This window comes from Capsella rubella, unplaced genomic scaffold (genome assembly GCF_000375325.1).
Source record: "Capsella rubella cultivar Monte Gargano unplaced genomic scaffold, Caprub1_0 scaffold_11, whole genome shotgun sequence".
Lineage (NCBI taxonomy): Eukaryota > Viridiplantae > Streptophyta > Magnoliopsida > Brassicales > Brassicaceae > Capsella > Capsella rubella.
In genome coordinates, this window is record NW_006238913.1 from 89,236 (window position 1) to 111,621 (window position 22,386).

Here is a 22,386-nt window from a genome sequence, read left to right on the forward strand (position 1 = left end):
ATATATATATATATATATATATATCTTATTATATGAACCTTGGTTTTCAAAGTTAGCCATTAACAAGATTGTGACATGTGTTATTTAGAAATGATAGAGAAATATTATAATAAGTATTCCAGTTAGCTCTTAACAAGATCGTGACATGTATTATTTATAAACGAAAGGATGTTGACACGTGTCGATTCTAATTTTGTTAATGTGTTGATAAAAATAGAAATATTAAGAGATAGGGATTTGAAATTTACAATTAAAAGAGCTTATAAGTTAGTTTCATAAACGAAATTATATATATGTTAAAGCTTGGGTCACGTGATCATGGTAAGTGTCAAGTAAAACATAAGATGTCCCCACATGCTATATTTAGTTTTGTTAATATTAAGATAAAAATAGTTCTTAAAAACCATATTAAAAAAGAAAATAAATAAAATAACTATATTCAAAAATTTTAATTAAAAAAATAAATTATTAACCTGATTTGGGTTATGTCGGTTGGGATTTATCAATGCTATTAGTATTTACTATTTAGCAAGACTATATATTAGTTTCTCTTTATAAAGGAAGATTGAGACATAAGTTTTACAGTTATATGAGTTATATATTGGTTTGTGTCTGTAAATGAGCATTAAAGTTTAGATTTTATAATTAAATGAGATTATATGTCGATTTGGGTTTATAAGTAGGATTTATATTCTACAAATTAAAAAAAAAATTATTTATCAATTTGGGGTTTTAAAGGAAATTTAGGTTCATTTTACATCTAAATAAGATTATGAGTTTAACTAAATAATATTTTTAATAATTGTTGATTTTATAATTTTTTTAATTTTTAATTTTTATTTTATGTATAAATGTAATATATCATCGAGCAATTTCATTTACTAAAACAGGAGGTGGATAAAAGAGTTTTGAAAATATAATTTTTTTAGCATTGGATTAAAGATAACTAAAGTTTAATATAATTCATAATATAATGATTTTAAAAATAATATTTTTTAAAGATGTATTTTTTATAATTCCTATTTGAGTATTTTTTATAATTCCTATTTGAGTATTCCTTAATGTATTTTTCAACAATGCTGTAATATTAAGTTTCAAAACAATATTTTATTTTTATTTTTTCTTATGTTTATTATCGTTTTTTATATAAACTTCTTTACATGAGTTTATTTGTATTTAATATCATATTTTAGATTGATAATAATTTGCAGGAACTTTACCATCAGATTTAATAATAACTAATTAATTTTAATAAAATACAATAAATTCCAGAGCTTGAGAATGATTTTTTTACAGAAAATGGAAGTTAAGAAATAATTTTTTTTTATAAAATGGTATAATCATGTTTTAGGGATGATTGCTAAATTAAGTTTTGGGCAATTCTCAAAAATAGCATTAATCTAAGTTTTTCTTCCAAACTTAGCACAAACTCTATTATTTTCCAAAATTAGCACTATATTTCAAAATTAAACTTTCAAAAAGTAATCATGAGGATCACACTATCAGGTCTTAATAAAATCAGCTGTTAAAAAAAAACTTTCAAAATAAAATCCTAAACTCTAAAAAATAAACCATACCCCTTTAAAATATACCCTAAATGAAAATAGGCAACCCAAACCTTAACAAAAAATTCTGGAAAAATATTTAAAATATATATATTTTTTCTTAAAAAAATATTTTATATAGATAAACTAATGTAATCTTGATACAATTGTTTGGATAGCCACTGCGGCGGATTAAAACAATCAAAATAAAAAGGAGAGGAATTACAACCAAATTTGGCTAATAAATGTGCAACATTATTACAACTTCGCCTTGTAAAAACAAAATGAGTGTATTGAAACAAAGAAGCCCAGAAACGAATATCATATAAGACGCATGGAGGCCTCTGATCCAACATTGTTGCATTGCCGCTACTAGTGCTTTTGCTTCCGCCTCTAGTGGAGACATAGCTTGACCAAGAACAGCAGATCCCCAACCAAGAGAAGCACCATTCTTGTCCTGAAGAACCCATCCTCCTAGAACTATTTTAGTGTTAATATCAAATGCTGCATCGTAGTTGCACTTAATAGAATGATCAGGAGGTCTAGTCCAATTATGACCAACTCCTGTAGTAGTAATTGATTGGGAAGGTTGAGATGGAACCGAATGAAAAAGCCACGCACAAACATCTCCTTGAGCACGGTAGACCACAGCTAGTGGAGTTTCTTGAACAACATTGAATAGAAAGTTATTCCTTGTCTTCCACGTATGCCACATAATCCAAAAAGGTGGTAATATGGTTTCATGAGGAATTGCAGGGGTGGATTGTAGAGATAATAGAGATTCAATGAAACTCTCACAATCAAAAGATGTTGAAAGAATAGGGTTGGATGGAAGATTAGTTATTTCCCATATTGATGCAGCGAAAGGACAAAATTATATGCTTGAAAACATCTTGGACATACATGGTACAAGTTCGTTCCCCGAGTATTGAGCCGAGTGATGGATGGTAGTGCCTTAGTTACAATTCGCCAAAGAAAACGTTTTATTTTTGGTAATATATTCATCTTCCAAATTTGAGTCTTCAGCCGAACATATCCATGGGGTATAGGAGCAATATTTGTTGATGACATAGGATCATGAGTTGAAAGCGAATAGCCAGAACGAACATAATACTCACCATTCTTATTGTAATGCCAAATTAGTTTATCAGGCATGATGGGCCGTGATAAGTACATATTAACAAAATGGTGGTGATCAAATTGATCAATGTTGGTTGTGACTTTATTTATATCCCAGTACCGATAGCTATCCACAGATGTGATAAGATCCTTATAATGAAGATTAACATTCGCCGGAACACTATGCAATGGCTTCGGTGGATGAGAATTTGTAATATTATCAATATTGACCCTAGCTGTTTTTTCATCGCCAATGATGTAACGAATACCTTTTTTTTTTTTTTTATAATTTTAAGACCTTCTAAAATAGCAGCCCAGCCATAAGATTGATTTGTTCTACTCTTTGCATCAAAAATAGACTCATCTCTAAAATATCTAGCTCTCATAATACGCGCAAATAAAGAATCTAGATGCTTATGAATCCTCCAAGCTTGTTTAGCCAACAAAGCATCATTGAACTCCGATAAGGTTTTAAACCCCATACCTCCTTCGTATTTGGGATGTTGAAGTCTTTTCCAAGCAATCCAAGGTATGCCACGTTCATTGTTTCCTCGTTCCCACCAATATTTTTGGAGTTCAGAATCTATTTCATTAATAACACTTGCTGGGATTTTGAAACATGACATAGAAAAGACTGGCATTGCGAGTGCCACAGATTTTAACATAATTTTTTTACCAGCCGGAGAAAGCTTCTTCACGCTCCAAGAAGCAGTTCTTTTATTAACATTTTCAATAATATAGTTAAACATGTCTTTCTTTTTTTGCCCAAATTGTTCTAGGAGACCTAGATACTTCCCACCACCCCCATGATTAGAAATTTGTAAAATATTTTTTTTTTTAATCTATTTTGATGTTGACCATTTATTCTAGAGCCAAAAGTTATAAGTGATTTTGAAGTATTTATTTTTTGGCCAGAATAGTATTCATAAACTTCAAAAATCTCTTTTATTTCCTTACAATTTCTTGTTTTTTTTTTTTGAATGAATGTAAAATTGAATTTCAACCAAAAAAAGACTTTTTCCTTACAATATATGCAACTTTATATAGAATGTAAGGTTGATAAAACTAGGTATAAAAGTAGTGGCTGAAAAGCTTAGTATCTTGATACCAACTAAGCGTTGAAGACGTCCCCTTGAAGCGAACAACAGCGGTTGCGAATGTGTCAGTCAATGAGTTTGATGAGCTTGTCCGTAGATTGTGGATTCTCTCCATGGCGTCTTCTGTTTTGTTCCCGTCAAAGCGAGTGGATTGTGGTCTAGAAGGCATACCTTATGATGTATCGAACTGTTGGAGGAAGCTGATTTCCTGAGATAAGAGAGACAATATCCCAGAAATGAGTAGAGTGTTGACCTTGCAATAGGGAAGATGTTAGATCATGCCAAACATGAGAGGAGTAGGGACACGAGAAAAATAAGTGATCACGGGTTTCCCACGGATCATTGCAAAGAACACAACCAGATGCTACGCCACGGTTCCAAGAGTTCATACGATCCTCTGTAGTAAGCCTATTAAGGGTTGCCAGCTAAGATATAAAAGAGTATTTAGGAGTTGAGTGTGGAAACCTAATCCCCTTAGGCCATTGGAACGTTGGACAATTTTCCCGAATCTGAAGTCAAGTATCGTTGGTCAAGAACTTTGGCCGGAACCCCCATGCCAAAGAGCAACATCATGCTCTGCTCCTAGCCCATCACGAAACTTGTCCAACTCACTCTCAACCTGATTTAAGAACTCAGAGCGGTGATGACGACGACAGTGGCTTAGAGCACCAACAATAGTTGCAGAGCGAGTGATTCCAAGATCAATAAATCCACGGTCCCCTAGCGTGTTATGCAAAACGCCGAGGGAGCACAATTGTCAAACCAGAAAGAAGTAGTAAGATCGCTACACACGTCCATACGACAAAAGTCCCTTGCCTGAGGACGATATTTAAGGAGTTTCCTTCATAGCCAAGAATCCAAGTTTGTAGCATTAGAGACCGACCAAAAGGACTCGTTCTGGAGAAGCTCTCTTTTAACCCAATCAACCCAAAGGGAATTTGCTGAAATAATACGCCAAATAAGTTTGAAACAGCTGACCTTGTTTTCCTCGGCAATCGATTTCAGGCCTAAACCACCCTCATTTTTGGGACGACACACGTCTCGCCAAGCGACCTTAGCCTTTATAGGAATTAAATCAGGACCCGACCAGAGGAAGGCAGAGCAAATAGTTTATATTTCTTTGATACAGGAGCTCGGTAAACGAAAAGCTGAATTCCAGAAGTTAGTCAAGCTAAAGATAACTGAGCTTAGGAGTTGCAGCCTATCAGCATAAGAGAGAAAGCGGTTCTTCCAAGAACTGATGCGTGATCTGATTTTTTCAAGCAGAGGAAGACAGTCGGACAAAGACATACGCTTAGTGACCAGCGGGAGACCCAAATATCTAACCGGTAAGGTTCCCAAAACAAAGGGGAAGTGGTGCAGAATGTTAGCCCGAACAGGAGCCGCAACACCTGCCAAGAACAAAGTGGATTTCTTCAAACTGATATGCAGCCCAGAGATTGCTGAAAACTCTTTAAACACCCCCAAGATGTGTTCCATCGATCTTAAAGTGCTATCCGAGAAGACCATTATATCATCAGCAAAGCATAAGTGAGTAAGCTTCAGATTCTTACATTTTGGATGGTAGCCAAACCGATTGTTCATAGCTGCTTTATCCAGCAATTGCAATAGGACATTCATACTCATGACAAACAAATAAGGTAAAAGATATCAACCCTAGCGTAGACCACACGTGCTTCTGAAAAAACCGGTTAATTCACCATTCACTTGACTGAAAAGGAAGCAGTAGATATGCAAAGATTGATCCAATGAATGAACTTTGCAGAAAAATACAGAGCCCGAAAAATATTCAGAATAAAACGCCACTGAACCGAATCAAAAGCCTTGGAAATATCGAGCTTCATTGCACAACGAGAAGAGATGCCTTCCTTGTGGTAGTCTTTTACTAGCTCGTAGCAAGAAGTAGATTTTCCATTAACAATCTGTCTTGAAATAAAGCAGACTTGTTTGGAGCAATAAAACCAGGAAGAATTCTCTTGATGCGGTTTGCAATAATCTTGGAGATGGCTTTGTACAAGACCTTACAACAATATATAGGCCTATAGTCCTTCATTTCCTTTGCATCTACTTTCTTTGGGATCAGAACAAGAATAGTAGTGTTAAGTCATTTTGGGAGAAAATCATATGTGAAGAATGATTTGACTACTAGAGTTAGCTCAGGACCAACAATATCCCATGCTTCCTTAAAAAACTCTGTAGTAAACCCATCTGGCCCGGGAGTTTTATTCATCGGCATAGTGAATATGACTTTTTTTAATTTCCGCCTCAGAGACCTCAGCAATGAGTGTAGTTTGTTCATGATCAGAGCAGCGGAAGGGATCAAACCGCCAATATAATCAACAGACGTACCCGTATAGCCAGATGGCTCCAAGGTGAGAAGACCCGAAAAGAACCGGACAGCCTCTGCCTTTATATCGTCAGCATTTGTGAGCATCACACCAGTCAGGGAAGTCACCTCATGAATTGAATTGAGAGCTTGTTTCACTTTAACACCATTGTGGAAGAATTTATTGTTTCAATCACCAACCTTGAGCCAGTGCAGTTTAAATCTCTGTTTCAGAAATTTTTCTTCCAGACTTGCAACTTTTTCCCATATCTCGTATGCTTGGGTCTCTGCTCAAAGGTCTTGGGCAATAGGATTTGAGAAACTGCGTAGTTGTAACATACATAAGTCGTCATAGGCTGCTGATGCGCGACGGGTAATGTATGAAAAATTGTTGCAGCCTAGCTGACGAAGAATGGGTTTCAGAAGTTTTAACTTCTTTCAAAACCGAAACAATGTGTAAGTAGATTGAAACAAAGGAGAAGAGGCATATCAATAGCTGTCCACATGCTGCTTAAATTTAGGCTGAGAAGCAATGGCATTGGTGAATTTGAAAGGACCTCGCGGTCAGAGATGCCAGAAACGATGGATATAGTACCACGAAGGTGATCAGAGCAACCTCCACATTCCATAGAGCAGTAGGACTAAGGAAAAACCTGAAGCCAACTTGGATTATGTAGAGCCCGGTCTAGTTTTTTTGCAGATCAAACCGTCATCTTGCTTGTTAACCAAGTAAAAAGCGGCCCATGAGTTCTTAAATCGACAAAGGAACATTATCGAACTAGAGCTAGGAAGTCACGCATACCCGTGGTTACCTGGGGAGAGATATTAACCAGAGAGTGCTCAGCCGGGTCCAATGTTTCATTAAAATTGCCAAACAAGATCCATGGTTTCCCCTGAAAGGTCACTGAGTTTGTTGTTGGTGAATGTCCTTCCACATTAGAAGCATAAACGAAAGAGAAAACAAACTCCTCCTCCAATGTTGGTAACTGGATGAGACACGTGATTAACTGGCTGCTATTATACAACACCTGCAACTTTACTTTTCCACTCCAAACCACCCAAATCCTGCCGAATCTGCTAAACTCGTAATTAGAAGCCATGTTTTAACACGGGAAATCTTTTTTAATGATGTCTGAAACTTTATTTTCTTTAACCTTAGTTTCCAGCAAACAACCAAACTCCATGCCAAACTTCGAACGTAACCAATCTCGAACTACTAACTGCTTGCTTTCTTTATTAAAACCGCCAATGTTCCAGGAAAAAACCGACATTAATGTTTCTTCTTGGTTGACTTTTTCTATGGTTAGGTTGATCTTTTTCATTAGCTTTTCACCTGAAGAGATGACGCCTGCAAGTACTTGTGTGAATTCTTCGAGTCTCTGGGAAGAACTGGGCGCAAGGTGACATGTTCCTCTTTGTTTTCTCCGGTTTCCAGCCTCATAGGCTTCATTTTGTCAACATCGGGCCTAGGATCTGTTTCCTCGACTAGTATCTCTTCCTCAATGGTATTATCTCTAAGAGCATCAAACCGTGTAGGTGAGATTATCGGGACTAGAGCACCTCCCGCCTGAGGCTTTGAGGAAGCTTTCCCCCCAGAATGAATAATATCAGACCACTCCTCTTCCTCTGATTCAAAGACTTTTGTTGTAAAGATAGACGAGTGAGGAACAAATTCACCCTCCTCCGTTTCCGTGGTGACGTTTGTCTTCTTAGGGACTAACACATATGAAACCAAATTCTACACATGTTCAATGCGGTTTTGCTGTGGTGGCGTCACAGTCTCAGGTACTACAGTAGGTGACGAGGTCTGTTCCTGAACACTGATAGATTAAAAAACGGAGGCAACCAAAGAAACAGAGAGGTCTGTTCTTATTGGGACTTGACCTACCCGCTGCAGCAAGGCATCCATCGTCAAAGTGGCCCCATTTGTTACAAATACTGCAGCATGGAGGAAGCCATGGGTATTCATAATGAACACATGTATCCTCCTCTTTGATCTTGAAGAAGTAGGACTTCGGTAATTCCTTTGCAAGATCAACCTCGACAAAGACTTTTGCCTCATCAAAATATGTAACTAATTCCGTCTCTTGGTGCAGTCTTTTAGGTTCACCCACCGGGCTGGCGAGGAAACTGAGACCTTGCCATGAGAACATAGAGGGTGGAACATTTTTGAGAATAACCCATATGGGCATTGTCTTTATCTCTGGCTGGGCGTCCTCCGCTACCGGAGTCCATTTCGAAACAATCATAGGTTGGTCGCAAATGTTCCACATGCCCCTACGTAGCACATGATTCCTTGCAGCCGCATTACATATTCTGAACTTTACCATCTTTTCATTGATGCTATACACATCGATCTTGATGGATCGATCACCAAGGGTCCAAATTTTGTTCCCAATGACGTGAATCCGACCAATATGTGGGGCGGCATTGGGAAACCTACCCACCAAGAAATCCTCCCAAAGAGGCATTGAATCTTGTAACACTTCATCAGGAACAATCACCATGGCTTTACCATCAACCACACTTACATCAACGTTAAATTTAGAGAGAGTCGGTTTCCCGACGACAGTAGCATATGACTTTCGGACTGGAAGAGCCACAGGACTCACGGCAGTAGGGTTCCTCGACCGTTGGGAAGCAACGCCGGCTTCCTCCGCCATGAGAGACAGGTGGCTGGCCGCTAAACCCTACCCTAAGGAGAAGAAAACCTAATCACCCTTCTGATCGCCTTTTTGTTGCTAACGTGGCAAGGATTTTTTTTTTCTTGTATTTGCTTGACTAGAAAAATAAAGAGTCGTCTGCAAACTGAAGGTGAGGGATGGCTGGAATACCATTACCTATTCTTATACCATTGCCATCATGAACTCTCATTTTAATGATATGGCTCATAATATCCGCACAAAGAATGAAGAGATACGGAGACAGAGGATCACCTTGTCGAATACCACGCTCTGGATGAACCATGCCATGGGGAGTGCCATTAATGAGAATAGAGTAACTAACAGATCGAACCGATGCCATGATCCAACTTATTCCGAGAAACCAAACAAATGCATAGTTACCTCCAAAAAGTTCCATTCTACTCTATCATAAGCTTTTGTTACATCAGTTTTTATCGCCATATAATTTTGTGAAAATCTTTTTCTTGATTTGAGGGCATGCATAATCTCATGAGCAATCATAACATTATCAGTAATCCAGCGACCGAGAATGAAACCAGCTTGAGTATCCGATACAATTAAACTTGGATGTTTTTTAAGTCTATTAACCAAGCACATTGAAATAATTTTGTATAACACATTACAAAGGGCAATTGGTCTATCATCAGACAGAGTAGATGGATTATTAATTTTTGGTAACATGAAAATATTTGTATGGTTTATACATGACTTCATATAGGATGTATCAAACAAATCTTGCACCTCATGAATTGTATCGGCACCAAAGATGTGGCAATAGTGCTTGTAGAAACGAGCTTTTAAACCATCTGGACCCGGCTCTTTGTCATCCCCTATAGAAGATATGGCCTCCAAAATCTCGTCACCGGTGAAAACTCTCGTCAAGTCATCATTGATCTCTGTAGTTACGGTGGGTACAAAGCCCCCAAAATCTATGGGGGAAACTAAAGTTCTACTAGATTTGTAGACTTCCCGAAAATAGTCTTGAGCATGATTACCAATTTTTTAATCTCCGGAGTATGTCGCGTTTGATACATCTTTAACATAAGTGTTTTTTCGCACTAGCATGAAAAAAGAAGTATTACGATCACCTAGAGTCATCCATTGGTTGCGGCTATTATTTTGCCAATAATATTCTTCATCTCTATAAGCTATAGTCAGATCTCTTTGAAGCCTTGGAATTTCTCGTCTTTGTCGCCAGTTAAAGTTTTCCATGGCTTTGTTTAAAGCAGCTTGAAGGTAGTCAATACGTTTTGCAGCATTCAAAGAAGTTTGGTGTTTACCCTTTGCCATGGCTTTTCGACAATGGGTTATCTGGTCACTAATCGAGTAATGGTTTTGATTTTTACAAGCGTTCCATCCTTGTTCAACAATATTGCTAAAGTTCTCAATCTGAGTCAAACGTTTATCAAAATGAAAAGGTTTGTGATAACCGGTCACAACCGGGGTGAAATTTGTGAAAACCGGCTTGTGATCGAAACCATTAAACTCCATGAATTCAGCCTCTGTATTTGGAAACTTGCTGCCCATTCTGAGTTAACCAGAACTCGATCAAGACAACATTTAACCATGAAGTTTCGTCGGTCCCCTACCCATGAAAATATGTCTCCCTTTGATCTTTAATCCGCTAGATCACAAGTTGAAAACATATTCCTAAAGCGTCTAAAAGACCAATCATCTCTCAAAGGCTCTCCAATCTTTTCATCATTGTTCAAAATTTAATTAAAATCACCCATAAGAATCCAAGGACCAGATCTCTTGTGATGAATATCTTCAATGTGATTCCATAGAACTGGATGTTGGCTACAAATAGGATGACCATAAACACCAGCAGACAAATAGAAACTAATATTATTAAAGTTGATATGAACATCTATGATTCTTTCATCCTGATACAATTTGGACAAAGAAATTGAGTTCATCCACATCATAGCAAGACCACCACTCTTACCTTGAGGGGGTTCAATAATTACATTAGGAAATCCTAAAACAGAAGCAAAATCACACACAACAGAACAAGCATTAAGAGTTTCACCCAAAAACACAACATGAGGTTTTAAAATACGACATAAACGCTTAAGGCAGAATTGAGTCAGTGGCGAATAGATGCCGTGACAGTTCCAGGAGACGGCTCACATGGCAGAAGTGGGGGTACCGGGTGTAACACCCCATACCCGTCCTAGCACTAAGAACGAATAGGGAGTGCTACTTAGGACCCTCGTAGTCGGTCGACCAAGGTTCCGGAAACGAATTCGTTCGCCAAAGTCATCAAACCGCGAGTGCCCGACCTCTCGGAAACGGACTAAGGAATTCGTTCGCCAAAGTCATGCAACATGTACCTCAAACGAGAGTTGTGTTAAGTTTGGACAAGACAAAAATATCAGTTGGAACAACCCTTTAAGCTTTTGGAAAATTGGAGTCTTTGTACATATATGAATAAATTGTTACCGAAAAACGCTTATACGAGTCGGATCCTTTTCTTTAAAAACTCATACAAAGTATAATTAGTAAGAATTTACAAAGGCTGTAAAACCTACTTTGATTCGCCTAGGTCACTTGCTTTACTACGAGATTAATCGGCTAAGAAAACCTGTAAAATTAAAGTAGGAACATAAGTAATCTATCGTTACTTAGTGAGCCTGGAATAAAAGTAAATCTACCCGTTACCTACCCCCATCAGCTTATAAGGATTGCCTATCGGATTGCCTATCGAGAACTAACACACAAGAAGCATTTCCACAACAATAACAATATACTAACAATCCATCAACAAAGACTCGAACAACACATGCAGCGGAGAACCTAAAATGTTATACATGCATCTACAACTCCCATAAGGCCTTTTCACGAATACATGATATCCCCCATCCTAGACACAAAGTATATAGAAGAATCTGTCTACATCGGCATGTAGCTACTCGGTCCGTCGCGACCCGGCCCTGAGTCTCGTATATGATCACGTTACCTAACGTACCATATACGACAGGGATAGCATGATCCGTCCGATACTAATTCCACTAATACGTCCACAATATCCCTAGTCGCATGCATTACAACAAAATGCAACTACTACAATGCAAGCTACAACATTGCATCCAAAAATCATGCTTCATGATACAACACAAGATGATGCTTTCAAGTACATGCTAATAACTATCCAATATAAACCATCCAAGCTATAATCTATATCCAATGTCCAAACATCACAACAATAAACCCACTCTATTAACAAAGGAAGCTATCCAAGATATATAATGTTTAACAATCACACAACAATACTAACCATGAACTATTCTAACTTCTTCAAGATCTAAGAACCTAAGCAATTACTCAACAAACAAGCTAACCAAGTATTAGAACTAACCCAAGTAATAATGCCTTAGTACTACCATCGTTTATACTAATTATATCAAAGAACTACTTAACCTAAATAATTAACTTAACCTTAAAACTAACTAAGTACTTAAAAAAATAAACCTTTAATTAATTAAGACTAATTAAACAAAATAAGAATAAACTATCCTATTCGCGTGCTACTTCACGTGACCGAGAAACTCACCTACTTCTCCTAAGGGTTTTTCTTCTCTCCGGGAGCTTTCTCCGGCGAACTACCAAGCTTCTCTTCTTTTTTGGGTCTGGGTAAGAAATGAGGCAAAGGGTGGAGTTTATATAGGGGTACTAAGTCGGTTGGGTAAGTAGGAGGTGGTTGTTGGTCGCTTATAGTGGCGACACATCACCGGACACTAAGACGGCTCAAAACGGCAACACCTCGCTAACGGATAAGAACAATGGGTTTGGATAACTATTGCCTGGAACGGATAAGGACGAGCTACCTAACGGATAAACATTGCCTAAGAATCGATCCGGACTGTCCGTTTCCTTCACCGGCCGATATTATGTACTAACCGTCGGTACACGTGAGTATCGATACGGCCGTTACCGGCAATCGATCATTGGCCGACGGTCGACCCATCCTTTCTGTCTGATGCCGGCTCAGAGAGACAGACTTACCGAATAATTTCTCATGTAGATAATCGAGGAAAATCCACACTGGCAATGAATCCTTCGTCCGGCTACCGAGAGCGTTGGCTGTCCAACGTCCAATTTCAGCATCCTATCGCACATTCTCGACCAAACCTATTTTTCTCTTGATAACTTGTACTATTATTTCGACCAAACTATAAGGTTTAGGCTAAAACTAACTTAGGGACTTTACCTAAAGGTTTCTTGGACAATAGAATGGTTATGGTCGATAGCCTTGCCATGATACCATGTTCCGTCTGTCGGAGAATCATTCCGATCGTTCGTTGCCATTTCTCGTACTTCCTTACTCCCTCGCTTAAGCCTCCTGAACGACCAAGCCAATGTTGTATTTTCTCTACGAATTCATTGGATTTTGCCTGCTGGTCGTATTACACGTCTGTGCGTCCGTGTACTAGTCTCGGTGAGGGACATTAGATTTTCCTCCCCTTACAAAAATTTGTCCTCAAAATTTGTAGAATCTGTCATAACGGAAATTTCTTACTTCAACTTCACCGTGGTTCCGGATTAATGGAACAATCCTTTATCTTGTACTTCCTTATCAATATGGATCTCCAAAGGCTTAAGCATTATTTTCTTGCAATCTCTTCATAGTCTTCGGGTGCATCATTCTCCTTCCACCTTGTTCGGAACACTCCTTGTATATGTCTCCAGTTATCAAAGTTGAATTGTTGTTCTCGATCTTTTTGAGTGTAACTTCCATCAGAACATAAATCTTCTTTCGCTTCACTTCTTTCTCGGCAAGGAATAAGGTAACCACTTTGGATTTTCGCATTTGATTCTCTCGGTCGATCATCTTGGCATGGCTATCGAGTTCCATTTCTTGGCTGGCTGGGGTGAGGATAATCGTCCTAAGTTTTCTATGGTTTTTCTCTCCGGGTTCCTCGAAATACCTATTATATTCCTAACACATACTCATGCACACACAAGAATTAATAAAGAAATATCAAGCAAGTAAATAAGAAAAATTAAAACAAGTAAAGGACAGTGAGAAATATAAACAAAGCATACTCATATCACATCCTATAAGTAACATGCCCATCGTCACATAAGTAACACACCCATGCCGATAGTATCTCACTCATACACCGCTTATTCAACCCCTCGACACAATTCAACCACATCCAAAAAGATTATACAACATAGAACCGCAAGTTACTAGTGTCCTAACCATAGCCGCCGATGTACACACAAAAATGGGGTTAGTGCCTATTTCCTACTAAGGTTGGGGTTCCCTATCAAGGAAGCCTATATTTACACCTTATGCACGGACAACCTGTAATGAAACGGAAGGGGGTGGACGGTGGCTGGGAGGATGAAGGACCGGTAGCGTAAGATGTGGATGGAGGGGGAGCTGGGAGACGAATAGGATTCGGAGGCTTCACTGTCGGACACGAGCTAGCGTAGTGTCCGATCTCTCCACATAGCAAATAAATGTTGTATGATGGAGCATATGGACTGTAATATTGACACTCTAAGGGATAGTGTCCAATACGCCCACATATGAAACAGTACGACATCTTAGTGCCGGAAGTGCTACTTATCTCACTCATCGGAAAAGCATCGGCCAACAGGTCTGGACCAAGGTTGAGGACCGGCGAGTTCTCTCTCCATATCATCGTAAGTGGACTGTTTGGAAATGGTATAGTAAACTCTGGAAGGTCTATCATCGGTTCGGTTGGTTCTTCGGGATCTTCTTCAAAATTCACCATGTCTTCAAGTTCATTGGCATTCACCAATGGAGAGAACGGGTATGCTGGGCTCAACGCAACTGATGGAGTACGAGAACCGTCGGAGGATATATCGATGATGCTTGACGGACCTCCAAAGGTTCAAAGTGAGTTGAACGAACCCGATGAAATACTGATATAATCTTAGACCATGAAGACTTCCTTCTCTTCTGATTTCGGATTCACACAAACACAATCGTCCGAATTCTCCTTTGTCTCTCCCTCATAAGTATGTTTCTCGTCAATCTTGGTTACGCTTAGCAGCACTCCATATTGATTCCCCTCTCACAATCTCACGGTACTCATATCCCGGGGGTGGGAGACCCAACATCCTACCCCCTCTCCCAAACCTACCTCGGCCACGTCCACGGCCACGTCCCCTACCTCTTTTCGGTGGCATACTACAATACAAACAAATCATAAGATCCTAAATCCCATTAAACTAAGGTTTTTCAAGTGACCAAATCAATCTCCTAGACAGCCCTTGCGATGCATTTACTCGATAAAACAATAAAAACATGGTTTCCCATACCATCGTGTAACCATTCTCTGATACCACTCTTGTAACACCCCATACCCGTCCAAGCACTAAGAACAAATAGGGAGTGCTACTTAGGACCCTCGTAGTTGGTCGACCAAGGTTCCCGAAACGAATTCGTTCGCCAAAGTCGTCCAACCGCGAGCGCCCGGCCTCCCGGACACGGCCTAAGTGTTTGCAACTCGTACCGCGATTGACAGTTGTGTTAAGTCCGGACAAGAGTTAGAGAAATATCGGCCGACGGTCGACCCTTCCTTTCCGTCTGATGCCAGGTTAGAGAAACAGACTTACCGAATACTTTCTCATGTAGATCATCGAGGAAACTCCACACTGGCAATGAATCCTTCGTCCGGATACCGAGAGCGTTGGCTGTCCAACGTCCGGTTTCAGCATCCTATCGCACATTCTCGACCAAACCTATTTTTCTCTTGATAACTTCTACTATTCTCTCGACCAAACTATAAGTTTTAGACTAAAACTAACTTATAGACTTTACCTAAAGGTTTCTTAGCCAATAGAATGGTTATGGTCGATAGCCTTGCCATGGTACCATGTTCCGTCTGTCGGAGAATCATTCTGATCGTTCGTTCTCGGCCATTTCTCGTACTTCCTTACTCCCTCGCTTAAGCGTCCTGAACGACCAAGCCAATGTTGTATTTTATCTACGGATTCATTGGATTTTTCGACTGGTCGTTTTGCACGTATGTGCGTCCGGGTACTAGTCCCAGTGAGGGACATTACACCGGGCCCCCACGCGCCTCCTTCCAAAGTCTTGTTGCTACACGAGCCTTCAAATTCCACCTTTTCCCTCTTCCTTATCTGATTCAGGACCATCAGCTCAGAAGCTTCCTCTTCCTGTTGGTAGTAGAGTTCCAGAGCAGACCTCTTCCTCTTGTGAGACGTCCTTCATTGTGAATTCCCAAGATGAAGATTGTGTTTGACGGTGAAGCATCCTGGATTCCCTTTCCTTTAGCGAACTTGGTGAACAAATAACGAAGACGTTCTAAAGTCAATTTAGTATCTTCAAATGTATTTGGGAGAGAAAAAACATCAGACTCCGTGATGATGAATTCCTTGTTGTTAGAGACTCTCTTAAACATTGGGATATCGCCATCAGGAGCGATTGTTTGTAGAGTATTATCTAAATCGTTGCCTTCTTCAAGAGGCTCTTCATGGTGATCATTATCTGAACAGTTGCCTTCTTTAGGAGGCTCTTCATGGTGATCATTATCATCCTGATCACTACCTTCATCACCATCTTCATCAGGATCATCTTCAAAGGATAAAGGACATTCTTTTGCATCATGCTAAAGATAACCACATTTGGAACAAAAGTTCTTCAGACGTTTATAACAAATTTCATAATGGTATTCTCATCCTCACTAAACCGAAAATTTTATTGGAAACTAAGGGGTGTATCAACACTCCAATTCACACAGACACGAACAAACTCCACCATGTTAGGGGGTGTTATTGGTTTATTGATTTGTAAAACCACATAGAATTTGTGAACCCGTATTATTTATGAAATCAAAATACATGGATTTTGAAAATAACATGTTTTATCCTTGGATTTGAATCCTTCTATTTTACATTATCAAATCCTTTCAAACCATTTAAAACATAATGCGGATTTTAAAATCCAAAAACAAATCATTAAACAAATAACATAGCATTTTAACTAGTATTTATAAATCATACAACCAATAACACATGATTAAGATAGTTATTTTAAAATCAGTGATTAAATAACATATGATTTTTGTTTGGATTTCCAAATCCATCAAAATCAATGATCCAATAACCCCCATTAGTGTTCTCGTCAAAATCAACTTCAGCAACACCGCCAAGTTGGTCGCCTATAAAATTAACCATAGCGGCATTGAGAAACTGGATTGGAATGCCCATAATTTGGATCCAAAAGGGAATGATTTAATGATTTTCATCGCCTCTTCTGAAATATTGGGATACCAACGATGAACCGACATCATCTAGTCATTAAAAGCCCATGGACCACACCTTAACAACAATTGGAGCGATTCTTCAGACTTGAAGACAAACAAAACCTTTCCCTCGCCCCGAATTCGACCACGACAACTGTCCGCAAAACCCCAAATCTGTGGCAATTGATTGACAATGGCTCGTAAGTTATGCTCCTTCTTATTCACCACCCGAACAATGAGAGAGAACCGGTTGGAGTTAACCGCCTGACCACACAGTGCCGGAGGAAGAGGGTATTTCTCTTAAGTTTTTAAGAGGTTATTTCTCTTAAGTTTAAAAAAATATTTTTGCAATATTATGAATAATGGTGAATAGCTCGCAATATCTTGATTCATTACAAGACTTTTATAATTAACGTTTCATAACGAATCTTAAGTATATATATATATATATATATATATATATATATATATATACCTATATTAGTTTCTATAGACCAAAAAGAATCTCTTTCGTAATTAAATTATGTTCTTATATTAAAAAAGTCTGGATGTTATAATAAAATTTCAGTTTTAATTCTATTTTGAAAAAATATGATCCGACCATCGGACGGGTGCTAAACTAGTATATATATAGTGTTTGGTATATGTTCTTACTTGTCAAACTTATATTTTTCATGGACAATGTTTATTTTAACTATGTTAATTTCATCATAGTTATTCATATATGTTACTATATGTTGTTATATATTTTTCTTTATTTATGGAATATTGTTTTAAAAACCTTTTCTAATAAAATTAAAAGAATAAAGGTTATAGATTTAAAAACTAGCCTATATTTATGTTTTGTTGTAATATAAATTTATTTGAATATAATTAACTCCTATAATCGTGGGAGGTAACTTGAAATATTTTTATGAAATTAAAAAAAAAAATATATATTTTGTACCAATTTTTTTTATTAAGTTGCCATGAAAATAAGAGTTAGTTTTATTAGACAGTATAATTTTTGTTTCTCTTTACAATTTCATCTTATTAAAAAAAGGATTATAGTTATTTTTTAAAATATAATTTGCTATTAATGACATGTCACAATTTAATTGGTCAAGTGACTTGTGATTTAAAATATAAAAGATATTATTGTTATTATTATTATTATCAAAATATGTCATCAATCATCATCTTAAGAAACTTAAAATTTTAAAAATATATAGAAATATTAGGGAAAAAATAGAAATATATGGTAGTTTTTTAGATATCCTATAAAGCACAAGTCACCTGACCAATCAAATTGTAACACCCGTGAATTTTATTTTGGTCTGACCAGGTCGATTTTAATCGCAATACTGAGTGGTTTGGGTTGGTCTAACCCTAGGTTGCCAATTAAAAAGGGAAAAGCCGACCCTTGTTCTTTAGCAGCCGCTTTTTGACTTCCAGAGAGTGAAAGAAAATGTTTCAAAGTTCTACAGTGAGTTATGGGTGATTCTAGTGAGATTTCAGAGCTATTCTTGGAGGTTTTTTGCAAGGAGAAGATAGATCTTGTAGCTGTGGTATTAAGAGTGCCTTGTGTTTCTGCTGGTTGTGTGTTTTCATCACTTTCATCCCTTGTTATTTGCTGTTCTTTCTTGGTTAAGAGGTGAGTGCAGAACCTAGGCTTATCTAAGCTGTTTGATTCAAGTTTTGGTGATTTCTATGGTTGTTGATTGATTTTCTTTGTTTGTATGCGTGGTTCTTGTGTTGTGGTGCCTCTAGCGAGTCTTGTAGAGTAACTATTCGGCCATGGATTGATTGGAGAGGCATATCCGATGATGAGAAGCGAATGGAGTGATGTCAGGGCATCAGTGTTGATCGACACCAGTGGCGAGTGTCGATCGACACTACTCGTCATGTTGGATTATGTGGTCTTTTCATTTTCACTTTATTATTGTTGGTTATTACTTGGATGTGAATTATATTTCTTGTGTGTATAGCCAGTTGTGGGGATGAATGCCTCACTAAATATTTATGAAAATGCTTATGCATCTCTTTTTGTGATGCATGTAAAAGAAAGGTGTTATCGTGGAATCATGGCGAGAAGAGAAGAATTATCTAGGGGCTCGCAGATTGTTCTAAATAATTGCTAAAATTGGTTAGGAGATTGTTATTGCAGAAATTTAGAAACATGTTAGGATGTTATTCTAGTTCTTGATGATGACTGTTTAGGATATTGGATTACTTGCTGGTTTAATGCATCTGTTTTATTTGGATTTTTGGTTAATCTTCTGCTGGTCATTGTTACATGGTTTGGTTTAAATTGGAATTGAATGATTTAAATTGAGTAGGAACAGTTTAGCTAGTTTAGATGGTTTAAATTGATTTAGTCTAGTTTAGCTGGTTTGCATTATTTTGGTTAATCCGGTTTGCATGATTAAAAAAAATGGGTTAGGTCTTTTCAATTTGGTATCAGATTGTGATGGGTGATTATGATGTGATGTGTGAATTTTGTTGGTGAGAAATGATGATGTGAATTGCCTGCCTTGTTGATTGTATTTGTTCAATTAATTTTGTGGGCATGAAGATCATAGATCATTATCTCAATCCTTCAATGAGATTCCACGGTAAGTTGTTTGTTTTGTGGTTTAATGCACATGCTCCAATTGGACCGCTAGGGGTGGCGGGAGTGCAGCCTGTTGGGCCTGGTGGGCTTGGCGTGCAGCAAGGTGGGCTTGGTGTGTAGGCCGATGTAAGAGTTGTGCAGCCAGAAGAGATAGGTGCGGCTGTCGAGCAGTCGTACTATTTGAAGATGATAGAGCAGCTGCGACGGTTTGGAATGTTCATGTTCTTCAAGGGTTCCGATCCGGCTGTAGCAGATGAGTGGCGGGTGAGATTGGAGCTTTACTTCTAGTCTATGAGGTGCCCTGAGGAGTACCAGATGGACCTCGCCGCTCATTACTTGGTTGGTGATGCACACTTGTGGTGGAGGAGTGTGTTGACCAAGAGGGAGCAGAGATTGATTGTGTGTGGGGACTTCTTGGTAGAGTTTAATGCCAAGTACTTTCCGGCAGAGGCATTGGACCATATAGAGTCGCAGTTTCTTACATTGACTTAGAGTGAGCGGTCGGTGCGGGAGTACGACTTAGACTTTAGCAAACTCTTTGTGTACTCGGGTCGTGCGGGAGATGCAAAGCAGTTGCAGGTGTGTTGGTTCATGAAGGGTCTCAACCACGACATAAGGGTGCGATGGAAGGTGTGAAACGCGTCGTGTGTGGAGCTGGTTGAGGTAGCGACGAGTATTGAGGATGAGCCGAGGAGTCAGATGGTGGTTCCTAGTCGGTTAGTGCAGCAGAAAAACTCTCAGCCGCAGTCGGTTCCGAGTAGGGGTGACAAGCCTGCTCAAGGATAGCAGAGGAAGTGGGATGGTGCTTCCAGGGCAGGTCAGGGTGGTCAAGGATGCTTCGGGTGCGGGAGCATGGATCACAAGCTGACGAGCGAGCCGCGTGTGGAGACTCGTGTTTGTTTCCACTGCAAGGAGATGAGGCACATTAAAGCGAGGTGTCCTAAGGCGTAGTAGCCTGGGGTGCAGCAGTGGGTGCAGTCGGGAGTGCATCTGTTTGCTTTGCTTATGTGTTGATGTTTTAAATTTTGTTTTTCTATGATTGTGGGGTTCGGGGTTCTTAGTTTAACGGTTTGTGTAGGGACCATGTTGGTGGGCGGGTTCTCGTCCCACATGTTTATTTAACTCTGGAGCTACAAATAACTTCATTACCTCAGAGTGCGCGGGGGTGGTAATATCCAAGGAGATCTTGGTGGTTATTTCGGAGCTGTTACAGTTGTAGGAGGCGTTTTGGTAGTTCAGGGACATGCTATTGATGTGGATGTGCAGATTACGTGAGAGTCGATGCCGGTAGATCTGTAAATCAGTCCGGTGGAGCTGTATGATTTTATTTTCGGTATTGATTGGTTGGATCGGCATAGAGTTCATCTAGATTGTCACTGGGGAGAGTTTACTTCCAACGTACCTGACCGAAGTTATATTACCAAGATTTGAAACTGATTTCGGGGAGTCTGGTAATTTCGGCGATGCAAGCGGAGAAGATGATTAAGAAGGTGTGGTAAGCCTACTTGGCGATGATAATGATGCTAGAGACGGTCAAAGAGGTAGCGGTGAGAAAGATCCAGGTGGTCTAGGAGTTCGAGGACGTGTTTCAGTCGTTGAAAGGGTTTCATCCGTCCTAGTGTTTTACCGTGGGCAGCACCAGTGCTGCTTGTGAAGAAGAAGGATGGGAGTTTTCGGCTTTGCATCGATTACCGGGGACTTAACCGAGTCACGGTGAAGAACAAGTATTCTCTACCGCGGATTGACGAGTTGATGGATAAATTAAGGGGAGCTACGTGGTTCTTTAAGATTGATTTGTCGTTGTGATACCATCAAATTCCTATTGACGAGGAGGACATCCGTAAGAGGGCGTTCATGACGAGATATGACATTATCAGTTTCTGGTGATGCCTTTCAGATTAGCAAATGCACCAGCGGCGTTCATGAGGCTGATGAAGAGTGTGTTCCAGGCGTTTTTGGATGAGTTCGTTGTCATCTTCATCGATGATATTCTGGTGTATTCCTAGAGTCCTGAGGACCACGAGGTACACTTGAAGGCAGTTTTGCAGAAGATGCGGGAGCAGAATTTGTACGCTAAGCAGAGGAAGTGCAGTTTCTGGCAGAGAGAAATGGGTTTTCTAGGTCACATTGTGTTTGCAGAGGGAGTTTCTGTGCATATTAAGAAGATCGAGGCTATCAAGGATTGGCCGGGTACTACAAACGGTTCGTGGAGAGTTTTGCAAGCACGTCTCAACCGATTACCAAGCTGACGGGGAAAGATCTATTTTATCTGTGGACTCCTGAGTGTGAGCAGAGTTTTTCTAAGCTCAAGGAGATGTTGACGAGTGCGCCGGTCTTACTGTATATGGTGTACACAGATGTTTCGGGAGTTGGTTTGGAATGTGTGTTGATATAGCAGGGTAAGGTGATAGCATATGCTTCGCGGCAGTTGCGGAAGCATAAGGGAAACTACCCTACTTAAGACTTGGTGGTGAGCTTGTACTAGGATAGAGATGATGGCTTCACAAGAAGGCGGTCGCTTCTCTCTTGTGAAGAAAAGATGGTCGTTGATGTAGATCTGACACGACGGCGGTCGCTTCTCTCGTGTGGGATCGAATGAAGGGGAAGTGCTGGCGGATTGAAATACACTACAGAGATATGATTGGTCTTTGATACCGTACATGATCTTAGCCTTGTGGAATCACACATACAAGACAAAGAACAAGCTTATTCTCTTAAGAACGCTTAAAGAGAATAAGTGAAGAAAATTCGGCGTTTTATTAATTCAAGGGTAA

The 22,386-nt window shown here is 39.1% G+C and overlaps 1 long non-coding RNA gene and 1 pseudogene across 1 annotated transcript; one reads left to right on the forward strand and one right to left on the reverse strand.

The window, feature by feature from the left end:
- Positions 1-3,743: 3,743 nt before the first annotated feature.
- On the reverse strand, positions 3,744-7,357 carry LOC111829501 (annotated as a pseudogene).
- An 11,111-nt stretch (positions 7,358-18,468) lies between these two features.
- LOC111829515 lies at positions 18,469-19,037 on the forward strand. The gene is made up of 2 exons (XR_002832909.1): positions 18,469-18,652; positions 18,769-19,037. It is a non-coding gene; the product is annotated as an uncharacterized LOC111829515 (long non-coding RNA).
- Positions 19,038-22,386: the final 3,349 nt, after the last annotated feature.